The following is a 17,726-nucleotide window of genomic DNA, read 5'->3' as shown; positions in this document are numbered from 1 at the left end:
TAATCTTCAGTTACAACGGTTCAACGGAAGATAGCGCTTGTCCAGATCGGATCTATATCCGGGGATATCGACAGCGTGTTGCGATGCCCTGTAATGACATTGTACTTCTTTAAAAAAAAATAGCGCTTATCACCACACACAGCCCTACTTCCAGCCAAGGTACTGGTATTACTATGTGCTACAGAGCAAGCTATCGCTTAAGCACTTGAGCGATCATTTGAGCAACGGAAGATGCGGGTCTGCATATCACCGAAATCAGGGCGTCTGCGAATAACCTCAGCTTTGGCGCGCCCACTAGGTCTCCTTCACGAATTCTTTCTCTGGTTCGAGCATCTGCATGGGGTAGGATTGGCTCACCAAAGTGCGCTGGGCGCGCAGTTACTCCAACTCCAAGGAGCCTCCTAATCCCACCACTGAAATGTTGAACAATTGAATTCGAGGCACGAGAAAACGCTCGTAATTCACGCGAACGCGCTTATAGTTTCATTAATATGCGTCGGCACGCGACAAATGAGGCAACCACTGAAGCTGTGCATTCAGCGACTTCGCTTTTTGGGAAGCAACGCAATTTGAAACAATTAGCTACGCCACGATGTCTCGCAAAATTGGGGCAGTGGGCTAATGAGCTAGCGGAGAAACGCAGATGCTCCTATAGGAGCGTCTGCGCAACGTATAGACGTATAGCAACGACCCCCGCGTGGGCTTATGATAATGCGAAGAAACTCGGTTGTTAACTTTCCGCGTAATTTAATCGCTTTAATTTTAAGTTCATGATCATTCGAGTGATCGCTTTTCTTTATTTTTTTTTATTTTCGGTTTCTGATTTTTGTTTCGACGTATTTCACGGAACGTAGTGACCGCCAATAGCTTCCCGATTCCCCGCTCGTTGTCACTGTCATGAACTGCTTGTCCTCTTTTACCGCGTGGGTTGTTAATAATTCATCCATGCTTTCTCGTGCCTGTTCGCAAACCGGTCCTGCTCCTGTCTTTTCTTCTCTGAGTGTTCGTGTTTCCTCGCGAATTTAACATGTCGTGTAGCAAGCACCAACTCGCTCAAACGCAACGTATTGATGCATAAAGTCCTCCATGTGGTTGTTGGTGTGTGCAGTGGCCATGATAAAAACATTGGCGCAGGCAAGCGAAGAGAGGCAGTAGGTTGAAACTTGGCGGGTAGTTTAGCAGAGCAGGTATAGTATAAAGCTGAGCCCTCCTTAAGTGAGTATAGGTATATTATAAAGCTTGTATAATCTTTTAACAACATGCAAGGAGTCGAGGCAGCGCAAGTAACGGCACTTACTTGGGTGAGCATAAGGCGTATCATGCCCCCTTTATTTAGTTGACACCATTTACTGTGACCTCAGGAAAGCTTTTGATGTAGTCAGCCACTCACTGCTTCTAATCAAGACTACGCACTTTGGTGTTGACTTGTCAACTTTCAATCTCTTGCACAGTTATCTTCTTGATAGAACATGTTATTTTAGCGTCAATAGCCAAACATCTTCTTTTTCCATAGCAACTATAGTGGCGTCCCCCAAGGATCAGTATTAGGACCACTCCTAATTTCAATTTTTTTTCATTATTGACGTTGTCTCCGCTATTCTGAATTCTTTCCTTCTCTCTGCCGATGACATCAATATTTTTAGGGAAGTTTACTCTGTTGATGACTGTCGTATCCTGAAGTCTGACATGTTTTACATTTATAAATGGTGCAAAGATAATAACGAACGTCATGACTTTCACACGCAAAACAGCAAGCACTTCTTTTTCTTATTCTGTTGATTCTGTACCATTGCGTAAAGTCTGTGAGATCAGTGATCTCAGTGTACTTTTTGATACAACCTTACACTTCTCTGCTCAAAATAAACGCGTTGCAATGCGGGGTATGGGATCTCTTGGTTCTGTTTGCAGACTATCGGTAGAATTCAGTTCTCTTACACCGTACCACATGTTGTAGGCAACAATGTGCTTTCCTCAACTCGTGTACGCGTCGGTCTTGTGGAATGACATTTCTGTATCTAACAGTGACATTATAGATCGAGCCCAGAAAAAGTTTCTGGGTAGATATCATCACCGATTTTCCAACACGGACACTGGACCTTGTTCTTGCTCTGTTTGAATATTGTCATTACCCTTACTTCGCTGCCGACGTAATTGTGCTGACCATCTGTTTCTTTTCGAACTCATTCACGGTACTCTCCCCTGCCCCGAACTCCTCAGTTGTATGATGTTTCGTATTCCACGCAAGATCACCAGAGAACATAGACATTTCCATGTTCCTGCCTGTCATCACCAACACTCAACGGGCCGCAGAATAGTAAGTCCTTATAACGGTCATTTCGATGATGTGGACATTTTTCATAACTTGCTGCAGTTGTTCTTTTACGAACTTTGCGTTGTTGTGTCATAGTTCACAGATTGTTCAACTGCCTTTCTCCTCCATTTTCTCTTGCATTTACTTTGCGCATTGTTGTACGTACACTCAGTTTTCATGATTATTCTTTTTATTCCTTGTGTGTGCTTTCTTTTGTTTACATGTTTTCTCGTTGTTATTTTTTTTTCTTTTTTGCTTTTAATGTATGCGCGAGCCAGCACTCAGCCCTCAGTTGTTCCTGGGAACCGTAAGTAAATTATTATTATTATTATTATTATTATTATTATTATTATTATTATTATTATTATTATTATTATTATTATTATTATTATTATTATTATTATTATTATTATTATTATTATATGCTCCCGAAGTTCTCTTGCTTTTTTGTTTTCTTTTAGTGAATGCGCACGCCGACGCTCAGACCTAAGGGCTTTTCCTCGGCACGTTAAATAGATTGATTGATTGATTGATTGATTGATTGATTGATTGATTGATTGCAACAAACATATAAACAACCCACAAAAGACAAATACAAGTTAGCATTTGTATTCTGAAAGAGACACCACGCCCAGCACTTGCAAAATACAACAGCGACGTTCTTCGCTTCAGTATCTGTTTACTCACAGGCTTAGCCCAGTACATACGAAATGAAGTACCAGTAGAACAGCATTGTTTTCGCAATACAGAAATTATAAACTCAATAGAAAATGACTGTCAAGAAAATTCAGCCGCTAACATAACTACATCCCTTACTATTCCTTAATAGAACCTCACTAGAGCAATTTCAGAAGCCGCCGAAAAGGATGTCCCACTTTCGAAATACGGCAAAATGATTTTCAGCAGAAAAAAAAAGGGCACCGGCATTCGAGAAGATGGCACATGGCACGCATGCAGGTTGCTGGTTACTTGAACCGAGTCCCTGCATCCACTATAGCTTTGAGCTAAACAAATTATAAATTGAAATAGGCAAACTTCCTGCACGTCACCCGCATGGCATGCAAGCTAAATTATCTGCGGGTATACCACTTTATGAACGACTATGTACGAATAGGGCGGAGCAGTGCGACCCGCATACACGTGATCTCTTTTTATTATTATTCATTTTTTTTATTTCCTTGCAGGCGCACTAGTCTGCACAAGAGCAATAGATGCGGGAGGGATAACGCGTCTTCTGGGTCACTGTTGGCTCGCATGACGGAACGGTGTCGCCATGGAGCATATCGGCTTTGCCCTGACGCCCGGGTAATGTGCCAGGACATCTTCGTATGGCTAAATTAGTTATGACTAAGCTTTTCATAAGCAGGCTCTAAATTATCGCGGCAACTTAGGGTGAAAAGAAACAATTGCAACACAGCACAGATCGCAGATCAGGAACACGAACGTATTGCATCTCTTGTTCAACTGGGTTTACGACCGTCTTTGACTGCGTGGAGCATGTCCGAGGACGTGCATACATTCACACCTTTCCGCCCTCTCATCTTCCTATTCCCCTGTCCCCTCTCTCCGTGTAGGGTAGCCAACAGAACGCCTTTCTGGTTAACACTGCGTGCCTTCTCATTTTCTTATCTTTCTCTTCGAACCCACGTAAACACGGCTAACTATGAATTTATCAGCTCCTCATTTCGTCAACTATGCCTAAGTTCTGCACAACGTCGTCGCTAATAAAAACGAATTTAAAGGTCTATTGATTGTTTATGAATACATAGTAGATCACTTTGCCTTCTTATAGGCTTGTTAAATCGGTTACACAAAGTCTCATAAGTAATATGCGGGCACTCACGGCAGCGTTCACCGGTGCAATCAAAGGCAGTCGCCGAGTCCAGTCGTCATTAAAAAGCGAAACAATATAAAGGGGTCGCAAACTCGCAAACTAGTTTATTTCCTGTGGTCCTACCTTGGCCACCGAAAACTTCTGAAAAGATTGTTTGCAGAGAATCTGTAGTAATTAGTAGACAGAATGTAAGGCCACCCGCCATGTCCATAGGTTTCGTATAGACATAATTCATAGAAAAAAAATCATGTTGCTTTTCAACAGGCGGCGTACAAAAGTTTTCACGAGGGGCTGCGGTTGGTGAGTTTCGTCCAGCTTCGCTTTATTATTCACCCGCTTCTCTCTCAACTTCCGATCTTAGAACAGTTGTTAGCCGCGATCTTGGCATCTCTTATCTCATGGTGTGAGCACCGTGAGATGAGAGATGGCAAGATGCGCTGTGCTGTACACTTCTCGGCTAATCTAACCTTATTTTTCTCTTGCTCTTTAATAATTTGGAATTATTTTTTATGCTGGATAAGTCTTCGTAGGCGTGAATTAAGTCCATAAACATCGGTAAAATCTATACGTATGCGTCTTCTGACTACGCTTTTCTCTTTTCTCGATTATATTGCATATTACCGAAAAAGAAAAAGAGGCGGTATACGAACTACTCGACCATCCAAACTGCAATAACGAATACACCGAATCGCAGCTTACCTTTGGCGACGGTGTCTCATCAGCCGGATTTCACTGTGAGATCAGAAGGATCACGAGAGTAATCCGCCTGGAATAGTTCAGCACTGCCTCACGTCAGCCGCGCGACTGGCCCGCTGACCCATCCGACAATGAGCATCGGCAGCGGCAAGTGATCCGGGCTCTGTGGTGGAAAGAGAAATTGAAAGAGAGACAAAGAGACTACGTCAGCAATAGGTGCACCGAATAGAGAAAGGACACGCCAGCCGCGCCGCTCTACCCATGCAGAACACACTTGGTTGACTTGTACATTTGGAACTAATAACAACTCTACATACGTTAATAAACTCATTATACAACTAAATTTGGCAAGCATATATATATATATACATATATATATATATATATATATATATATATATATATATCTTCAGATGGTCTCCTTTTCCTCCTTGAACTCTTTTCATTTCGACCGTACTATAACGTATATAACAGTATGTAATACTGTTTAGAGATAAAAGTTGTGACAAGTCTGTTGGTTGCATTGCTTTTGGTAGACTTCCAAACTATCGTTAGGCGTAAATATATACCTATGGACATCATCCAGAGGCCCTTCATAGAAAATTCCATCGCAGAAAATGTCTATAAACCTTTTAAAGAATGTTTAAATGCCATTTCCCGACATGCTCCACTTTCTCGATACCTTTGGTTATGACACTGCATCGTTCATTTCGATGCCTGCTTTCTAGTTTTTATTACTGTATACATAAATAATGATCACAGAAAAGACGGAAAAAGCTAGCTGACAGCTTTCCAGTCCCGACGAATTTCACGAATACTGAAACGACTAGGACCTATCTGTCGATACGAGTAGCGCCCATTTTCTGTCTGGATGTTCACTGTCGCCCCGGAGATGTATTGCAGCCAGTGAGATGTAAATAAAGTACTGCGCACTCATGCCCGAGAATCTTGGACATTGCTGATTCGGCCATCGGTCAAACTTCACCGCTATGCGCCAGCTTTAACTCAATGAGCAGCATGTTGTTAAAAATAAGATTTAAAAAAATGAACCAAACTTCAACAACTTTCAAGTATCAACGTCTAGAGTGTACTCCCTTCTAATAACATGCGCATTTACGACAGTCATAATTTCCCTGCTGCGCTATAGCGGCATTTTGGCCAGTATTAATACACTTCTATAACGCAGAAACAAGTGACGACTAAGTGCCCCAAATCCATGTATTATTAGAAGGGAGTACTCTCTAGAGGTTGCTAAGTAAATGTTATTGAAATTGGCCCGATATAATCAAATATGATGTTTTGAAAATATTGCCCGTTAAGTTATGCTTGTCCATGCCGGTGAAGTTCTTCAGATGGCCCAAGGTGGAATGTTCAAAATTCATGGGCATGCACTTCTTGCTGTCTTGTTGCGTTTTTTTTTAAGCAGTTGTAAAGAGAGCGATTTGAAATAGTAGCGTTTAATGTGACCAAATTTAATTTTCGTACGGAGATTAATATGAGAAAATGTTTGGTGCGATCACAGGACATGTCAATGACTGGAAATTACATCGGTCATGTCATTTCTATTGCCCCTGCCTCTCCGGGACACCAGCGCGTTTGTGCCGCTGCTAAAAGAATTCTATAAATTTTCAAGGGGTCTGCGAATCGTAGCTTCTAAATTATGTTGAATACTACTCGAATAGTGCCAGAAAAGAATAGAACCAAATCAAATATCGAATACTTTTCGAATTATTCATAGCCGTTTCAGCAGTTAATGTAAAGCGGTGTTCCCATCGTCGTATTCATAACGTTACCAAGTTTCCGTGAATACATTGCAAGTTGTTAAGGTTTGTTTATTAGAAGCACAAATGGCGGGTACAAATAAGCAGTTTGTTCACGTGCACATGGCTCTTCGGCGAGTGCGAATGATCGCTGTACTGCCATTAAAGTCAGGCTCCCTGAGCGACGCAGCCTGCTCCACTGCGGAAGTGCACATGTTCTACGCCTATACTATGCCCGCGGGGCTCTAATTTACCGTACTTTGCTCAATGCAGGTAAGCTATTCGAAAAATATTTGCAATTACGACTAGTGACTATTCCATTCAAAGACCGAGTCGAATAATGCACAATTCAATTTGTCATTCAATAGTTTCGAAACTTCACACATCCCTACTGTCTTCACACCCGGCTGTCGTCAAGAATGAAAATCCAAGTTATAAACGAAAGTAGCTTTCGCAGACGCGTACACTGCCCCGAAATGGCAGCAAGAACTGCATGGACCCGGAATTTCTGTGCACGAAAGGGGATCATTTCATATTTATTACCTCTGGCGGCACAAGTGTGATCGGTCTTATGCGGTTCCCTGGGCCTTCCGTGCTCCGCAATCCCCGAGCACTGCGGTGCATGAAAATTACATGAGCTGCCGACATGCACCTCGAGGAGTCGCTAAGAATTTTACCTCCTCTTCCCTTCCTTGTTCTTGACAGAGCCATCTACTCTGACCTATTAGTATAACTCAGCTGAGATCAGAAGAACTTATTCAAACGATGGTTAGACGCAAATACTTGGGACAAGAGTAAATGAGATCGGTACAAACATGGACCCACACGGGGAGCACTGTACAAGTTCCTCGGCGCTCCTGTTGCACGAGTTGATGACACTATCTGCGAAGGTGGTTTTGTTTTTCGTGCAGCTCCGTCTGATTTAGATCGTTTATATTGCTGTAGTACGAAAACGCCAATCTATGTAGAAGGAGCTTCTCTATGTGCTTCTCGGACACATCGGTCACTCCCTAGCCTCAGCCATCTTTATTACGACGTGTGATTATCCTGGTGCGTCATCGGAAAGCCTGAAACATTTCAAATGATAACACTGACAATTAACACGTTTTATGCGAGGGCAAAAGTTTTCCCCCAACCACGCATTTTATGCAGTTTTAAAATGTCTAATCTCATCCAGTAATGTTTAACTCTTCTGAATGTCGTAGCATGCTACATTCTCCATGCCTCTGCCCGTGGCGATAACTGCACCACGAGGGCAGAAGTTAACGTGAAATCACGCTACGGCCTTGATGTAACTTAACACGACTGCATAGCGGAAGCGTTCAGCTTCCGTGTGGCTTACAGTGTTGCCATGTCGTTAGTAAAGAAGGTTCTTTCTTTCTTCTTTTTCTTTTACCCGACTCACACTGACACTGCATGCTCTTGACAAGCTTCCTTGAATCCAGAACCCCGGCCATGATAAATGATTTCCCTACGTCCCTGGGAGAAACCGCGAAAAGTTTGTTATGAAGCTATTTTGAGACAACGACGCTCAAGACCGTCCCCTTTACCTGTCCGCTTGTATAGCGCCGCGAGTTTTCTGCTTCTTCGGCGCCTTGTTCCCGCCACCACACATTACATCTGTTTCCGGCAGAGCGCGCACACTTGCTCGCCTGAGCGTGAAGATACGGCAACTTCGTCTTCCTTCCAGTGAGACTTTACTGAAGCGCAGACTGGGGGTTCGCGGTACCTCTGCAGCGAAGGTCTCTGCCGCGCTATGCTATACGGAGAGCATTAGCCACGATACTGTTGTTTTTGTCTTGTGCTAGAGGCGCGATGACAGCAGTTACCACGCTCTCTCAGATGAACGGAGTACTTGTGGAGCGCCCTCCGTGAAGGTGCATTTAATGTCTGCTGTAAACTACAGCTATAACCATATTAAGAGTACGATTATTAGCTATAAATATAACATGTATATATAGTTTAGAGGAAATATGTATGCTTTTGTATCTGGCGTAAATGCATGTGTTGTACGTGGCACGTAGATGAGGTGCTCTTGCGATCCCTAGCCCTCGTGAAAGAAGCTCGTCAACAAAGGCTTCACGGTAAAGTTTCAGTGGATTCCTTGCCACATTGGTATTGCTGGCAATGAAAAAGCTAATGCTCTTGCGTACGCAGTGCAGTTTCGTCCTCCTAAAGTCAATGCCCCGAAGAGTAATCAAGTTAGAAAATCTGACATTCGCAATCATTTTGGGTCGCTTTCGCTTTCACCCTATATGCCCTGCGCAACCAAGCGATTTCGTCGAGAGGAAGCATCACTTCTATATCGAATAAGGAAAGTATCTGCTCTTACACCAGCATGAATACTTAAGACGAGGCGTATCGATTATCAAAACTGTACCGTATGCGACGAGACAGGAAACGTTGAACACTGACTGTGGTCGTGCCCAAAATACCAATTATGAAAGGGACGCACTTCTGGAAACCTGAAAAAGAAGGGTATTCCGCAAGTATGCCTACAACACCTTGTGTTTCCAGAAGGATCAGTTATAGCCCGCAAAGAAGTTTCACGTCTTCTTCTTGCACTACTGGGAGATACTGGTTTGATGTACATGTTGTGAAATAGGGAATTAATATTGTAAGAGACGTTCTGGAGGAGTAATAGCCGGCTTTGATCACCAGGCTAAACCCACCTGTTGTTACAACCCGTACACAACCCGTATGTTGTTACAACCCGTATGCCGTATACATACTTCGCGTGTAATAATATGTTCGTGGATTTGCTCGTGCAAGTGTCGCCTGTATGAATAAACTGACTGCTGAAACTGGCGGACTACATTATTGGATCGTATATGACTACTTGTGCTGTTTCGTCATCATCTATCTCATTCTGCTATGCCTTCACCTGTCCTGTATTTTCCTGCCCTCCTCTGGTCTGTTGCGCTGCCAGCTACAAAGACATACTGCAGCGTGATGCAGCAAACCAGACTCCACTCTTTTCTGGTCAATCGCTCCGTTTCACCTGCTGTTGAGCCACTTTCCGCCTTTTCTGACACCCGCTTCACAGCCGCGGCGCTCTTATCGCTAGCGATGTACAGCCTTCCTCCTCCAACGCCGCGTGTGTAATCTGCTAAGTTTTTCGAATGCACAGAGCTGTCGTTTGCTTTTTTTTTTGTTAAATGTAATTGAGGGAGAGAGTTCGAAAGCACGCACATATGTGGGTTTTATTATTTGGTTTCATTTGTAACATTAGGCGCAAACGCGCCCTGTTCTTGTATTACCTATACGAACTGCTTTTGTGAAAGTGACCATTAATATATCCACACTCATTTTGGTTTATTCACAAACTAGCATTCCAGCTCTTATCCTTAACTGCAATATAGCGCTTAAGGCTAAATTTAGATTTTTTTTCTTTTAGTATAGTGACGCCTTGCACGATCGAGGTCATGGTAACGCATACGCTATCGCTCTGTACTGCCACAAGGAATGCAAGACTGTCGCTTTCTTGTGGCTCTCTGCTCCAGTTAAACATAATTGACTTAGCCCTTAGAGCCCTGAGGGACTACATACGTGTCGTTCGATAAGACAGTTATGATCTGTTCTTTTTTCGTCTGTTCGCTGTTCTTTTCACTCCCTTGTCGTAGCCGACTTCACGGTGTCGGCTTAATGGGGCTTCATTATCGTCAAGAATATTGCCTTTTACAGAGGGTTGGGCCCGTCCTCAACTTAGAAGTTGAGGAGGCCCAGGCGAGAAAAAAGATGGGAGCCGGGGGAGAGGAAAGGGGGGGGGGGGGGGCGTGAGCAAGCTAAAAACATCTATAGTTGGAAAATATAATCAGAGCAACCAACGTGACCTAAGGAGAGTTCTTGGGCGAGCTCCGGTATTAAGAGATCAGCGGCCAGGAAACAATTTCTCTTATGCACATAATTATCTCGCTACCAAGGTTGCCTTCCTTTACCTTGTAAAGCCTTCTTAATAAGACCTCACTGACTCCTTAGGAACATGTTCCAGATTTCTGACCGCTATTTCTGCCCCGTACCCAACTTTTTTTCTTTACCTGTGAATAATGAGCTAGCCTTGGTCTAACGTTATCGGAACCTCTGACGTCAATGGAATCTAGTTCGAAATTTCGAGGTGGATTTACCAGGTATTTGTTGTCATTGCATTCTTTTTGTCATACCAATTTCCCGCTACACTATTGGGTCCACTAAGCACTGCAGTATATTAATCTAGTTCGCAACTCAGCCGTCACTCTGCCTTTAAACAATTCAATATCGACGGCTCTGGAACTGGCAGTATGAATTGTCGCAGACGTGGTGCTACAATATGAATACCATTTTCTGCACTAATTCTCGTTTCAGCCGAGTATCCGAACTTGTTTAGAAACGTACTGGCAGGCGAGTTAAGTCGATGTTATTTAAGTAAGCTGTAAAGAACGTACTGAAACTGAAAAATTACAAAAAAAATACAGGACACATTTATTTAAAGTAACTTTAGATAATGTCTCTTCACTGTGGACACTCTTTTGTCAACCTCTTCTATAAGCATCCATGTGCAAAGGTAATAAATTATTTGTATTACTGAATTATCCTTATTAAACTGAGAACGCTAACAACAGAAATGCCGCCTGCAATCCCAGAACAGTGAAGTCTCGACTGAGAGAATGGCGGCAGCTTGAGCTTAAATAGGATCATTGCTGCAATAAAGTATAGTTCACAAACGCGCTCGGTAAAATTATATGCGTCACAATATAAAAAAGGAGTAGTTTGTACCGCAAGGTATCTACTACGGGCCACAATCAACCACTGCCACCATCCAGATCGGCGCAGCTATTTGTTTATAGCAGAAGAAAAAAAAGTAAAACAAGAAATCTGGCCGCATGACGTTATCTGGTAATATTATCCACATTTTTCTCTTTTATATTATTATTTCCAAGCCCATAATATATCACATGCGGAAGCAATATCGTTCTAGTATGCCAGGCAAGGACGTTTCATTTAACATACCTCGCGATATAATGGCCGCAGATTCATGTGGCCGGGTGGTGCAGGTTATTTATGTTTGTATTTCTCTCCCTTACTGTGTTCTCGTCCGGTGAGTAGCGTTCCTGCTTGATGCGTGACAGCTGTTGTTCTAAGCATGTATACTCACGAACGTGCTGCGTGTGGCCAACGACATTACAGCACGACTCGAGACGTTGTCGTCTGTTTTTCTGTTTTCTTTGCAGAAATGCGGAGGTTCGTTCTCGTGTCGGCTTCAAATAAATAAATAAAAATAAGCTGCACAGATAGAAAACTGAATCTCAGAAGCCGCGACCGACACAATCTTTATATCTAATCGTTCTGAACTTGAATAGACGCAACCACGAATGCGAGATTACAAAAATGTTTCTGTCAGAGGGTAGCCGGGGCGAAAAGTACAGGTAGAGGTTCGCAAAGCTGACTGTAGATCTAGTCACAGCAATTCAATTCACGCACGCAGAGGGCAAATGGGTTCATAAACCGAGTCAGGAATTAAGGCTGTGGTTACTTTTATGGCATACTCGAATGACACCCGTTTTACTTTCAATATAGATTTTGATGAAGTCCTACACCCGAAAATTAAATTATTTCAAAGAAAGTTGGAGGTGCCTGGAGCACTCCATAGATTACAAAGCATCTTTATGCGCAAAACACGCATGCTGATGAATTAGATTCCGAACAGATATTAATGTACTTAAGTCAGTAAAATGCCCTACAAGGTAGCACGTTTTTACACAAGCGTTTTATGGAACAAACCCACCTATACATGTTTATGCAAGCTGCATCACCCGTTTCATTCCGCAGGACAAATTGTCGAATTAAAAGGAAATGTGTACTATTGCACATTTATCATCCCTTCTTTGAACAACCACGTGAGCACAGAAGAATGTCGGTAACGAGGTCGGTCTTTATACTAGAGCCTATGCAGCAAACACCTCGCGTTCGGACAATGGACAAAATTCCGCAAGTAGGCTTTGCCGCAGGTCTTCTCCTGCTGTAACCAAAATGGCCGCTTTCCCCCGCTAGTGATGCTGCTAAAGCTGAGACGCATTCTCAAAGCTTGGACGGTACGGAGAAAAGAGGGTGACAGCAATGATGAAACCAGCTCGCACATCGGCACTGATTTTAGCCCGAGTTAGGTCAAACGAGGTGTGTGGAGAAGCGCACTTGCAGGTTTTGCGTTTCGCTTAGCACGCTACGCTGCGTGCGGTTCGTCCCGACATTTGTTAAGCGCTCTTCCGTCGCCATACGTCGCGACCCTATACTTATTCCTGTGGCAACCACGTCTCGGGTGGGGACTGGCAAAGACATCACCTTTCAACGAACGAGAAGCTATAGATGTTCGCATGAGTAGCCTTGCTTTTGGCTCTGCCCCAGAAGGCTTTCGATTTTCTTTCACTGATTGCTGTTGAGTAAGTTTCTGGGGTAGCGCAAGCGTCTATATTCTATTGTACTCGGCGCTATAGCTCACTCACCGCTTTCGTGATACCCACGTTATACGGTGCGGTCTGCGCGTCCAGAGGCAAACAAGATTACATTCTGGCTCACTACCGAGGCCGAGAGCGTTCTCATTACCCTGTCAGGTCTCGTGACATCAAATAAGAGGAGGCCTACGCGGAACGTTCTTGGCTGTTCTCGCTCCCTTTTGTTGATTCGTGTCATGTCGCAGTGGCCTGATAGCGCTTGCACTTGAGGCTCAGTGAATTCGGCACTATATAACGCTTAACTGATAAGAGTCATGCTCGTTTCGAGACAAAAAGAAACATAAATAAAGGCACGTTGCGTGCTGCATGCATAGAGGCTCGCCTCTGCTTAGCGAACTCATTTATCAAAGCAGCCCTGACTGAGTAACCCTGACGGCCTCTAAGTAGCGTGATGCGGTTTCCGGGGAAACAGCAGAATTGCGCAAAAGGGCAAGCTTGAGAATGTTGGATGAAGGCTATATTTTGTTCTTGTTCTCGTCATCGTTTTTGCTGTTGACGATCCTTGTTTGTTTGTTTTGTTTCTGATTACTGATTTGTCAATTCGGTGACTTCCGACAGCGAGGGCTAGCTCCGCTTGCTCGAGTTAGCAATCCTACGCGAAAGGCTATAGGTCTGGCGCGTAAGGAAATCTAGCATTGTAGTAAAGAGGTGAGCATTTAACATCTCTATACTTTCTCTCAATTAAAACGGTGCGCATCGGTGATGAAACACATACTAACCATTTTCAAATCTAAGTCTTCCGTTTGATGCAATGGGCCAGCCGTATACATGAATACTATTAAAGTATATCGCGACTCAGCATTATTGCAGTACACCTTAACTACTTCACTTTCGCTGTTAGGCAGGCTACTGAGATATGCGACTGTTCCATTCATGTTCCATTCAGGCACACACACACACACACGCACACACAGAGACGGACCATTGCAGCCCTGGACAACCCTGCTAAACACAGTCACGAGCGTCCATGAAATACCCTGACTCACTACCACAAAAGACCCTGTAAATAGAGACTAATAAATGTTCTCGATGATGATGATGATGATGATGATGATGATGATGATGATGATGATGATGATGATGATGATGATCTTGGCTATACGGCGAGAACGCACGAGCAGCAGCAGCAGCAGCAGGCGGAAGATAAGGTCATCAAGAGAATCGCAGGGGGTTCGCAAAAAAAGGTTCGCTCTAAGAGACCTTGGGAGACCAGGGCCCAAATTCACGAATGTTTTCTTTCGCAGGACTGTTTGCCATTGGCTGTGCACATTCGCTATTATGAACAACATGACGATTAGCCGAAATTCTATCGAATCGATCAATCAATAAAATCAATGCTTTGCTATTGTTGTACGAGCGAAGAACTACAACCCGTTGGCGTAGTAAGAGCAGCTCTTATTTGTATGTCATGTGGATTCTGTAAGCTGCTTGGCATCATTAAGATTAAGCGACTCGTGATGTCTTGCCCCCGTGGAGATTGCGCCACTAGACGAGAACTACCCATGGGGCAATCTGTGCTAAGAGACCGAGCACTCCCGTTTTTTCCCTTTTCTCTCGGCATTCTTTCTCATTTTAGCACATGCTTCGAGAACGCTGAACGCCACCCACATCGTAACTGATCAAGTGGCCAGCTGCAGCGCGACGTTTCCCTATATACGTAGCCTTATTATTTTCTCGTTTTGTTTTTTGCCGATGGTGAGCTTCCCGAAAGCGCTGACCGGCATTCCGACGCCTTCCAGTGGCCGCCCACCAATGCTGCTCTGCGGAGCTGAGACAGCTCCTACTGACCTTGCATCGCGCAGTCCGCTCATCCGGAATAGGCTGGGAAACGCGCCGGGTGGGGACAGCGGGGGTTAGCCCGGGAACGGAACCACCGCCTAGACTGTGGTGGTTGCACCGAGTGACGATGTGAAGGGTGAGGCTAAGAAGAGCTACAGAGTACATTACTGCTGGTCTGAGGTTTCCCATTTTTCCTTTTCTTCTTTTTCTTTATCGGCGCTCTTCTAACATAACTGTGGGCAGCAAGCGGCAATCCCGAAGTCTCTACCTCACATTCCTCTATACATCTCACTCGCCGTAGTCAGGTTGCTTGCTGTCTTTCAGAACAGACTCCGCCTTCTATTTCGGGCATGCTTCAGACTTGCTCTCTCTCTCTCTCTCTCTCTCTCTCATCATTTTTGTTTTGTGTGGGCTTTGCGTACTGTACAGCGTCTTTCTCTGACTGTTCGTTAAGCAATATAAATTACAGCTGTCGCAAGTCACCGTCTTCAAGACATCCATACTATACATAAGTTTACAGGAAGATGTAGTTTGGAATTGATCGACGGTGGTAGAACAAGTAATATCGCTGCTGCAGAAGAGAGAGAAAAACAACAGGTGAAAGGCAGAGAGGTTAACCTAGTTAAGTGTCCGGTTGGCTATTTTGCACGGGAGTATAGGGCAAGAGCAGAAAAGGTGCCAAAGTGTCGAGAAGGTCCTAGGGGGAACTAGATTAGGTGAGGAGCTGGGGGCAAGGGGACAATCGTAGTTGGTGCCCTGACGAAGAGTTTGGCTCCAGGAACATTCCTCGTCTTTACGACAGTCATTCGAGAACTTCAACAATGAATCCCGAGATCCAGTATTAACTAAAGAGTATCAGAGAAACAGAAATCGCTTGCTCCTTGCGCAACGTTGCAAAAAAAATATAATGTTGATCAGCAGTTTTTGCGCACAGCGGATCCATACGTGGCATATATAGTTAAGTTACTGGCACATCATCGATTACAGACACGACTTATCCCTTACGCAACCCTTGTTTACATTAAACTGACAGGTACAGGTCGAACCAGCTGATAGGTCCGCCGAGGCCATTCCGACTCCCCACCTGGTTATCACGAACCTGGTTATCGCGAATCACACGGCTATGCAAAGCACTCAAGTATTGCTTTCTCTTTTTTCCTTTTATCTAGCAGCTAGCCGTTCTTATTATCTTTTTTTTAATTCGTTTGGTATTCTTGGGTTACTTCACGCAGTTCTTGCTCTGCGATCATCTGGGTATATCTAACCGTTTTGCCCAACCTTTTCAAAAAAAAAAAAAAAAAAACCCTTTCAAGTAGAGTTTCAGAGAGCAGCGTATGCGCGAGATAACTGAAGCTTTTCAAATGAGCATTCGCACGAATGCGCAAGTCACTCATCCGTCACTAACATCGGATGAATTAATTTTTTCAATCATCGTTAATCACACGTGATTTATGTGGTGATGTTGCACAATGGGTTGGTTTTATGTATTGTGTTCCAGCTTTGGTGCAATGTGCGTTGTATATAATGGCCACGTGTTTGCATTAAAGCTCCAATTGACGGACAGTGCTTGTGATCGTCTCTTCTTTTTGGTATTTGTTTAGTTCTTGCGTTGACTGGCAAATCATGAAAAAATATTTCAGATTTAAACCGTGCTGGGCGGAATCGCGCTCACGTCACACAGGCTCCTCAAGTACAGCAGCCCGACGCTTTACCAAAATGCGCCACGAATGCACATTGTACGTATCACTCTTCAGCGAACCTCTTTCACGCCAACTTGGGTGACCGAGTATATGTGCCGCTGGGTATGCGGCCACTGGGTATGCCACTGGGTATGCGGCAAGCGAGGGAACAATTCCCAACATTCGCACGCACCGGCGCGCCACGCATCCCGAAGGCCACGCGTGGAGTTCTCGGCATCGCCGCTAGATGACGCAGCATGTCCGGAAGAAAGAGATGAGTCTGGCTGCAGTACACGCCTCATACGGCGTGTACCACCGTCTACCACCGCCGATCAATTCCAAACTACATCTTCCTGTAAACTATGTCTAGTTTGCGTGTCTTGAAGACGGTGACTTGCGTCAATGGCCAAATTTAAATGAAACCCTAGGTAGTGACCATTGCATCATCCAATCACAGATGCAAGCAGACCCAGCTAAACCTGTAGGCAAAAAATGCCGCCTCACTAACTGGGACAGATTCTGTGCATACAGAGACCAAAACGCTCCCGCTCATATAGAGATTCTAGACTAATGGACCTCGAGAATAATTGGAGACATCTCCGCTGTCATGGAGGAGGTCCCCGAGTCTGCCGGATTGGAGGCGGTTTCTTAGTGCTAGCACGCACCGACGTGCCATAGATTTCGGAGGCCACGCGCGAGCTTCGCAGTGGTGCCGCTAGATGGCTCCACGTGTCCATAGAGAAGCCCAATATAGGTGTCCCGCTGCAGTACACTCCTCATACACGACTCATTTCGGCAATCCCAATACGTTGTGTCGTTACATTGCTTCAATGTTAATCACATTACGGTCGACAGTTATCAGGCTCTTCAGTGGCCAAACTTACCATACTGTCGCGGTTAATAAACAGAACAATAACAAGGGCATCCGGCCGTATCTTTATCCACAATGAAGGCAGCCTATACGCGGCCGCGAATATGGCCCGGCGTTACGAAGACAAGCCCGGTCACTTGGAACGTTTTTGAACCAAACTCTCCAACGCATAAAAAAATGTTGAGTATGCACTCGCAAATGCACCTCAGCTGTCGCCAGTACATTAGTTCGCAGCCACGTTATGAAGTGGACTACTTTTAACGCGATAGCGTTAAGGGCCCCGTGTCACAGAGAATCCGGTGTCTTTCTTT

General features: G+C 44.3%; 1 protein-coding gene across 1 annotated transcript in view; it reads right to left on the bottom strand.

The window, feature by feature from the left end:
• The window catches only part of LOC119449689 (cyclic nucleotide-gated cation channel alpha-3), a 262,884-nt gene that overhangs the window by 93,195 nt on the left and 151,963 nt on the right, over positions 1–17,726 (bottom strand). Inside the window, exon 4 of the mRNA XM_037712924.2 lies at positions 4,845–5,004. The gene's annotated coding sequence lies outside the window, so the exon portion shown is untranslated. The remainder of the gene's footprint in view (positions 1–4,844; positions 5,005–17,726) is intronic.

This window comes from Dermacentor silvarum, chromosome 4 (genome assembly GCF_013339745.2).
Source record: "Dermacentor silvarum isolate Dsil-2018 chromosome 4, BIME_Dsil_1.4, whole genome shotgun sequence".
Classification (NCBI taxonomy): Eukaryota; Metazoa; Arthropoda; class Arachnida; order Ixodida; family Ixodidae; genus Dermacentor; species Dermacentor silvarum.
The sequence above is the reverse complement of the archived record's forward strand: the minus strand, read 5'-3'. Positions and strand labels throughout refer to the sequence as shown.